Source organism: Sciurus vulgaris (assembly GCF_902686455.1).
Source record: "Sciurus vulgaris genome assembly, chromosome: X".
In the NCBI taxonomy this organism is placed as follows: Eukaryota; Metazoa; Chordata; class Mammalia; order Rodentia; family Sciuridae; genus Sciurus; species Sciurus vulgaris.
The window spans coordinates 18,188,648-18,196,936 of record NC_136471.1 but is presented as its reverse complement, the minus strand read 5'-3'; the positions used below and the strand labels follow the sequence as shown (position 1 = coordinate 18,196,936).

At 47.4% G+C, this 8,289-nt stretch overlaps 1 pseudogene across 1 annotated transcript; it reads right to left on the bottom strand.

The window, feature by feature from the left end:
- Positions 1-3,965: 3,965 nt before the first annotated feature.
- LOC306651519 (magnesium transporter NIPA2-like) lies at positions 3,966-7,030 on the bottom strand (annotated as a pseudogene). The gene has a single exon. The product of its transcript is annotated as a magnesium transporter NIPA2-like (transcript).
- Between the last annotated feature and the right edge of the window lie 1,259 nt (positions 7,031-8,289).

The following is an 8,289-nucleotide window of genomic DNA, read 5'->3' as shown; positions in this document are numbered from 1 at the left end:
GTTTACATGACAGAAGGCCTTGTGTGGGGTTTCCGGTAAGAAGTGTGTTTACAGAAGCAAAAAAGCTATAAGAGGGGCTGGGGCTGTAGCTCAGTGGTAGAGCACTTGCCTAGCATGTGTGAGGCACTGGGTTTGATCCATAGCACAACATAGAAATAAACAAAATAAAGATATACTGTCTCTTGACAACTACCAAATTTTTAAAAAAGGGAGAAACTGTCTCTTTCACAGGCATCTTTAAATCTTTAGCCTTGTGTCTGAAGCCTCACCCAGGGGTGTTTGCATTTCTTTTTTTTTTTTTTTATTTTAAAAGGTTAATTTATTTTTTTTTATTTTTTTTGTTTTTGGGTGTTTGCATTTCAAAAGGGAGTAGTCAGACTCCTAGAGACAGTCATTTACAATCCAAAACGTAGGGACCTCTGGTTAATTAGGTTTCCGGAGGGGAACTGACCCTTTCCCCAGGCATTTGTTTCTCAGGATAGTGGTCCTGTAATTTCACTTTACAACTAGGTCTGGTTTTGTCACCTCATGCCCCCTTTGATGCCCTTCAAGGGGCATCACCTCTGTCCATGTCCTCCAAGCTAAGCTGCTGGTAGCTCTGGAGGACCATTTGTAAGTTTATGGCTGCTAAGCAGGAGGAGATGAATTGGGTCAGCATGTTAAGACTGCAGGGACCAGGGGCTGGGGATGTAGCTCAGTTGGTAGAGGCCCTGGGTTCATTCCCCAGCACTGCCAAAAGGAAGAAAGAAAAAGCGGGGACCAAACAGGAGTGCCAGGAGGAGCCCAAGGAGGGGTCCAACCAGTGGTAGGAGCCAGGAAGCCCAGCTCTGTAGAGGTGCCAGGGTAGCTCAGTATAGGCAAGGGCTGCAGAGTCAAGACCCCTAGACTCCGGAAGTTGGGTGGAAGCAGACTTGTGTCGAGCAGCCTGCAAACTCATTTATTGTGGGAATAGCTATACATTTTATAGGTTTCTTGCCCAATCACAATGCGCCACAGGGAATCAGACCACCTGGCCCCTATACAGGTTCCCTTGGTAACACTAGGTCAACTTGAGGCAGTTGTTTACATTCCTAGGTGGTCAGAGCGGAATGCTCCTCTCTGCAAGTTTACACACTTGAGACATGAACTGCTTTGAGCCAAGAACTAGGATTTCTCCCAATACAGCTCCAGATATTGCTCCAAACGACCAAGAGTTAGCTAATTCTTCTCTCCTTTTTGTAACCTGCTCTTTCGGTTGTTGAGCCATGCCTAGGACTATCCCTGACTGGTTTACATAAACACAGCATTCTTTGTTTAAGAAGAGGCAAAGTGGGTGGGGTTGTGGCTCCGTGGTAGAGCGCTTGCCTAGCACGTGGGAGGCCCTGGGTTCGACCCTCAGCACCACAGAGAACTAAGTCAACTGAAGGTCCATTGACAACTTGAAAAAAAAGGAATCCACAGAGGCGAGTTCTCCCTTCTCAGCTGTTCTTAAATCCAGTCCTCTCCAGTTTTGTAAGGTTACTAATGCTAAGGAGTCTAATTGGTCTTGCATGACCACTATTGATTTGGCTACTCACTCTATGTCATGTGCCATGTCCCTAGATAATTGGGGCCAGTAGTATTTGAGCTTTCCGGGATGCCTTAGGATGATGTCCTGACATAGAACTGCTTCTTTGGCCACCTGATCACCATTCTATTTCCTCGGCTCACCTGGTTAGTCCCTTTCTGGTGCCCATGCCAGTGCATCACGGTCACCTGAGCTGGTTTCTAGACTGCCTCTAGGAGTCGAGTATTCTTTGTTTTGTATTTCTTTACCCCCCTACTGATAGAAGTTCTCTTTCCTTTAGATGGCCCCATGTACATGCAAAGTGTCAAAGGCATATTTTGAGTTAGTGTGAGTGTTGACTAGCTAATCAGTAACATACTCTAAGGCCCTGATCAATGCTCATAACTCTGCCCATTGGCTGATCACCCCTGAAGCAGCACTCCTGCTTCCACCACATACCTCTCTGAGGTTACTGCGTATCCTTCTATCCTTTGTTCTTTGCATGAAGCTTCTCCTGTCTGTGAACAGGGTGAGATCCAGATTCTGGAGGGGGCCGGTCAATCAGTTCAGGCTGACTGGAGTAAATTTCATCTATCAAGCCTTTGTAGTCATGATCGGAGATCCCAGTTCTGCTGATAGGAAGGATGAAGGGTTTAGGGTATGCACATAACACCCCTTGTCAGTGGGCCACCTGGGCACTGGTCAGCCTCAGTGCCCCTTGCAGTCCATCAGAGCAGTTATAGCATGAGCAACTTTTACATTGATATTCTGTCTGAGCATAAGCTTGTCAGCTTCCTGGACTGAGATCACAGTGGCTGCCAGAACTCTTAGGCACAGGGGCCATTCAGTCACTGCTGGGTCTAGTTGCTTTGAAAAGTAAGCCACTGACCATTGCCAGGGGCCAATCTCTTGGGTGAGGACCCCAAGGGCAGTTTTTCTCTGCCGTAGAGGTTGAATGCACTTTTTGTGTCAGGCAGTCCAAGAGAGGGTGCTAAGGCTAACTGCAGCTTAATCTCATGGAAAGCAGGTTCCTGTTTGGTTCCCTAGCATAGGGTGTCATTTTCTGGCCTCTTGGTGGCCTCATACAGTGCTGATACCCAGTAGCCAGCACTATATACCCAGGGATCCAGATCAAACAACATCCAGTCACTCCCAAGAACCCCTGTATTTTTGTCCTGATTTAGGTCTGGGGATGGAGCAGACAGCTTGTTTTCATTTGGGTCTTGAGGACTAATAGCCTGGTGTAATGAGAAACCCAAGATATTTTACTTGTTACTGGCAAATTTGGGCCTTTTTCAAGAGACTCTGTAACCCGTCTCCAAAAGGAGGGTTAGTAGGGTTTTAGTTCTGGCCCTGCAGGCCTCTCAATCTGGGATAGCCAAGAGGAGGTCATCTACATATTGTAGCAGGGCACAATTCAGATGGTCCTCAGGAAAGGCAGTTATTTCTGTGCCTAGTGCCTCCCTGAATAGGGATGGAGAGTTCTTAAAGCCTTGGGGAAGTTGGGTCCAAGTCAGCTGAATCTTTCCAGTCTCTGGGTCCTTCTATTCAAATACCAAGAGGATTTGGCTGATAGGGGCTAATCAGAGATAGAAGGCGGCATCCTTCAAATCCAGGCACATAAACCATTTGGCTTGGGGCAGAATCAAGACAAAGAATGTGTAGGAATTAAGGACCACCGTGGGTAGAAAGAACACCACCTCATTAATTTGGACTGGTTGGCAATCTTTGCTCTTTGGCTTTTGCACCAGCAGTGAGGGTGTATTCTAGGGGTACTGGCACTCAACCGGGATCCCAGAGTCTCTCAGTCCCTGCAGGTGCTTCCTTATCCCAATGTGTTTCCCTTGTATGGGGACATTGTCTCATTCTGATGGGCTCTGCTCCCAAATTCAGTTCAACAGCTAATGGGGGTGAACTCTTGGCCAATGGAGGCAGCTTGTTTTCTGCCCAGTCTGAGGGGGATTATTGAAGCAGGGAGGAAGGATTTTCAGTGGCGGTTGGATTTTGAGCATAGAGTCTCCATTCATCTCTTTGGGGTAACATAACTGCCATCACTATGGTGGGTTCTTTTCCTAGGCTCAGGTAGGTGGGAGAATCAGGGGTGAAGGTGATCTGTGCTCCCAGTTTCAAGAGGAGATTCCTTCCAAGAAGGTGAGTCAGGCATTCTGGCAAGTACAGGAAGTTGTGCAACACCAGATGCCCCCTGAGCTTACAAGTGTAGAATTTGCAGAAAGTCTGGCTGCCTGTGAGCCAGTTGCACCTACTATGGTAAACTCATCACAAGTGAATGGGGTGATGGGTCATGTGACCACAGAATGCTCAAAGCTTGTATCAACCATGAACACCAACTATCATTTTTTTATAGGTAAGGTAAATCAGAGGATAATGTATTGGGATAGTTTTGTTCTTGTTTACAATCAAAAAGCCCAGGGATTGATGGGAGTGGGAATGACAAATGTACATTTCAGACCTTTATCACCAATGAAAAAAGAAAGCATTTTTATAGGCTTAAAATTTGTCATTAGTGCATTTAGCTTTTGAAGAAAGAATCAAAATGTAAAATACCTCTACAATAATACAATATTAATAGAAATCAGCTACATATTGAGGTCATTTTAGTAAGCTACCATTGTTTAAATATAAGAAAAGTAACTTCTTGTTTCAAATTATTGAAAACTTAAAAAAGATTGTCTTTAGAGAACATTATTTATAGACAATGCTTTTTCAAACAGATTGTGATATTCAAAATCACTTTATAACATAATTATGGATTAACCTTTAAATCACATTCTTTCTTTTAAAAAAGTTGTCAGATTTCCATTTTTCCAGGAGATATTCTCACTAGTGTGTTGTTCAATTCTACAGGATAAGCTTTCTTCATTATTATTAAGAACTTTGTACACAGTAGAAAGATTGCCATTCATTGCTTTATCATGTTTTTAAAAAGACATGGGCAGACTTGCTACACTAAAGCTGACGTCTTTAAAGGCATGCAACAAGAATATCCCCACAATGATTGTGAAGAAGCCACTCAGAGTCCCAATGATATCATCAGCAGGCATATCTTGCCACTCCTTAAAAAGAATAGCTGAACAAGTTAAAACTGAGGTTGTAAAGAAAACGTAATATATTGGCATCATGATGGAAGTGTTGAATATGTCCAGGGCCTGGTGGAGGTAATTGATCTGTGTGCTCACACAGACTATGAGGCTCAAAAGCAGAATCCAGGCCAGGGGATGCCGCAGCAAGACTTTCCAGTGAACAGTTCTTTGATGGCGATGCCCAAGCCCTTCACACAGGAGACTGAAAATGCTCCAATCACAGAGCAGATTGTTATGAACACAAGAATATTTGTCAGTCCATGGCAAGGTTCCACCACAAAGATTATTATCAAGGACTCAATGACCACAAGTGTTGCAAATACCACAAAACTTGGATCACCTAACTTGTGTGACATTTCATTTAGGGTCTCAGTCTCTTCTTCCTTTGGAGCATGGATGACCATAACTATAGACCCTAGAATGCTTTGCAAACATCCAATTTTCCCATGAAGATTAAGTCTTTCATTTAGAAAGTATGAAGACAGAATGGCACTTACGAGGACGCTGAGAGCTCCCAGTGGCGTCACTAGTGTGGCTGGTGCAAAGGCATATGCAGCAAAGTTGGCCACCTCGCCTGCCCCCATTGACAGTAGTCCAGCCCACCACAACCATTCTTTAAGATATGCGTGGCCACCTTGACCAGAGTGCTCTCATGGAGCCTTTTCTGGCAAGTTGCAGGTGGCCTTTTTTTTTTTTTTTTTTTTCCCAAAATTAAACTCCTTCCTATGAAAATGCTGGAGGTCATAGCCAATCCCAAACCAATATAGAAATCATATTTTCCACTCCCTGGGCTCATTTTGTTTGTCACTTAAGCTCCTGTGAATCACATTGATCACAGAACAGAGAAACTGCTGGTGCTGAGGCAGGGGTGTGCACTCTTCACATATGTAAGTTTAATATGGTCTCTCTTTTGAAAACCAGGAATGATTTATTCATTCTCATTTCCTCGTAAATACTACCCTTTATTCCCATTTAAAGTTTTAAACTTTACTGGCACAGTACTTCCAGCTCCAGCTGACACGTGGGCCACTTGACTTCCCCTCAGTGATTCGGCCCCAGGAACCTTGGCTCACACCCCCACACAGGCCACTCCCTCCGGCACTTGTGCGGCCACCGTCTCAGTGTCCAGTGGGAAGTGCAAGCATCTGAGGCTGCTGCCATGCGAGCTGTCTCTCCATACCAGCGCTGAGATAAACCTACCCAGGACAACCACCATTCCTGCTGCGGCAGGGACCCAGGGCCACTGTCAAGGAGAACCTGGGCACTCCCAACTGTCCTTTTGAATGTGAGCTCTCAGGGGCCAAGAATCAAAGAGCCCTGTCTTCCCTATTCTGAGTCCCTCCCAGCCAGGACAATGAGGCTGCTGGTGCCAGGCTCCACATGATATTGGCCTTTGCTATGAAATGGTGGGTGTTTCTGAATGGGTTTAACTTTTTACAGTTTGGGCATTCATTTTCCAATAGCTTAGATCCTTATAGTAGGCACACTGGTCCTGCTGTGGTTGGGGAACAGGGTTGACTTTGAGGCATCTGGTTCTTGCGAGGTGGTTCAGATCATCTGACTGGGCCCAGACATCTGAGTGATGGCAAAAGGAGGGACACTTTTTGTCTCATGCATTTGTGTGCCTCTCTCTGTGCAGTTTGATCCTGGTTGAGGAAGACCTTGTTAGCCGCCTCTAGCAACTGAGAAGTGTTCATACCTGCAAACCCTTCTGACTTGTGGAGTTTCTTCCGCATATCTGGACTGGATTGGGCCATGAGAGCTGTGTGGACCATGCACTGATTCTCTGGGACTTCTGGCTCTAAAGGTATGAAAATTTGAAAGGTTTCATGAGCCTTTTGTAAAACTATGAAGGAGACTCTTCTGGCTTCCAGAGTAATGTTTCAGACATGTTAGTGGGCTTCCTCTCACCTGACCCGACTCCTCAGAGGAGGGTGGTTTGGTATCACTCTAGCCGGTTGCATCCCTCTTCAGAGTGTGGTCCCAGGCCAGGTCCTCCTCTGGGGCTGCCCTCTCTTCCCAGGTTCCAGCATCTACCTCTCATGCAGGGGCCTGTTCTTGGAGCCCTTTCTGGGCTTCTGTCAGCATGCGTCTTCTCTCCTCGGTATTGAAGAGGGTGAGGAGGAGTTGACGGAGGTCTCCCCGGCTTGGTTGATGGGATTGGAAGATTGACTTCAAGAGATTGATGAGTGCGTGGGGCTTTTCTGAGTATGGAGAGTTATGGCGCTTCCAGTTCAGGAGGTCAGTGGTGCTGAAGGGCTGGTAGTAGAAAATGAAGCGCCTTCTCGAATGGTACCATCTGCATTGACCTGTGGGGCCCAAGAGTCTCATGCAGGGGCAGCTGTGGGCTTGTGGCTGCTGGGTGAACCTGAGTCATCTCCCTGCAGGTTCCAGACTAGGGTCTTCTTGTGGGGGAGGGGGCTGCAACCAGCGAGACAGATGGCACCAGGGCATCAGACAGTGAGTCCAGTTGACTGGGAGCTGGTGGTGGAGTGGTGGGTATGTAGGGTGGCAGGGGCAGTGGCTCCTCTTTGGGGTCCCCTTGATGATGGGCTTGGTGGGCTTTGGGGTTACCATGTTTCTGACTAACAAGACCCTACACTGGCCCTTGGAGCTAATGCAGAACCTCACCCATGGGGTCGTCTGTGCAATTTGGAGCCAGGAATCTATGTAAGGAAACTGACCCTGGTAGCCTGGGGTTTTGGTGACAACATGGTGAACTGCTTTGATGGTGGGGACATGGAAGGTGCCTTCCAGAAGCCAATCTGCACCAAAAGTGGGCCATTCAACCTCACAAAGTGTGGTTTCTAGTAGGATGTGTGTTTGCAGAAGCAAAACTGTTAAGAAAAACTGGCTCTTTTCACAAGTATTTGATAAATTTCTAGCCTTGTGTTTTAAGCCTCCCACAGGGGTGTTTACACTCCAAAGGGAGTAGTCAGATTCCTAGAGACATTCGTTTACAATTCAAAAGGTAGGGACTTCTGGTTTATTAAATTTCCTGAAGAAAGGCTGACAGAGAGGTTTCAAGATGGCGGCCAAGAGGGTGGCTGCATTTCATGTTGCTCCAGGACTCAGGATCAAAAGAGGAGATATTGAGAGACTTGGGACCAACTCAAAGCAGCCGTGTGATTCTCTCCCATTGGGGAGGTATCCCGGATGGGGCGGTCATCTGGAATGCAGGGACCTTTGTGAAGTAGAGCTGCCTGGAGAGACACCCCTCCCCCCGCTGGAGCAGTGAACGCGGACAACTGGGAGCATCGGAGAGGAGGCCACTCAGCACAGTGCTGGGACTCCGGTGGCTGCCCAGAAGAGGAGCAGCGAGGAGAGCTGTTTGGACTCAGAGCGACCAACGCTGAACACCGGGGACCTGCCCGGAGGAGGAGGAGGAGGAGGAGCGTGGCCGCTTGGATTTGGAGTGACTATACCAGAGCTACGGGTGGTTGCCAGAGGAGGAGCTGCGCGGCGAGCTGTTTGGACTCAAAGCGACTGCTTCTGAACACCGGGGCCTGCCCTGAGGAGGAGGAGGAGGAGGAGGAGGAGGAGCGTGGCCGCTTGGATTTGGAGTGACTGCACCAGAGCTACAGGCGGTTGCCAGAGGAGGGGCTGTGAGGAGAGCTGCTTGGACTCAGAGCAACCGCTTCTGAACCCCGGGGCCTGCCCACA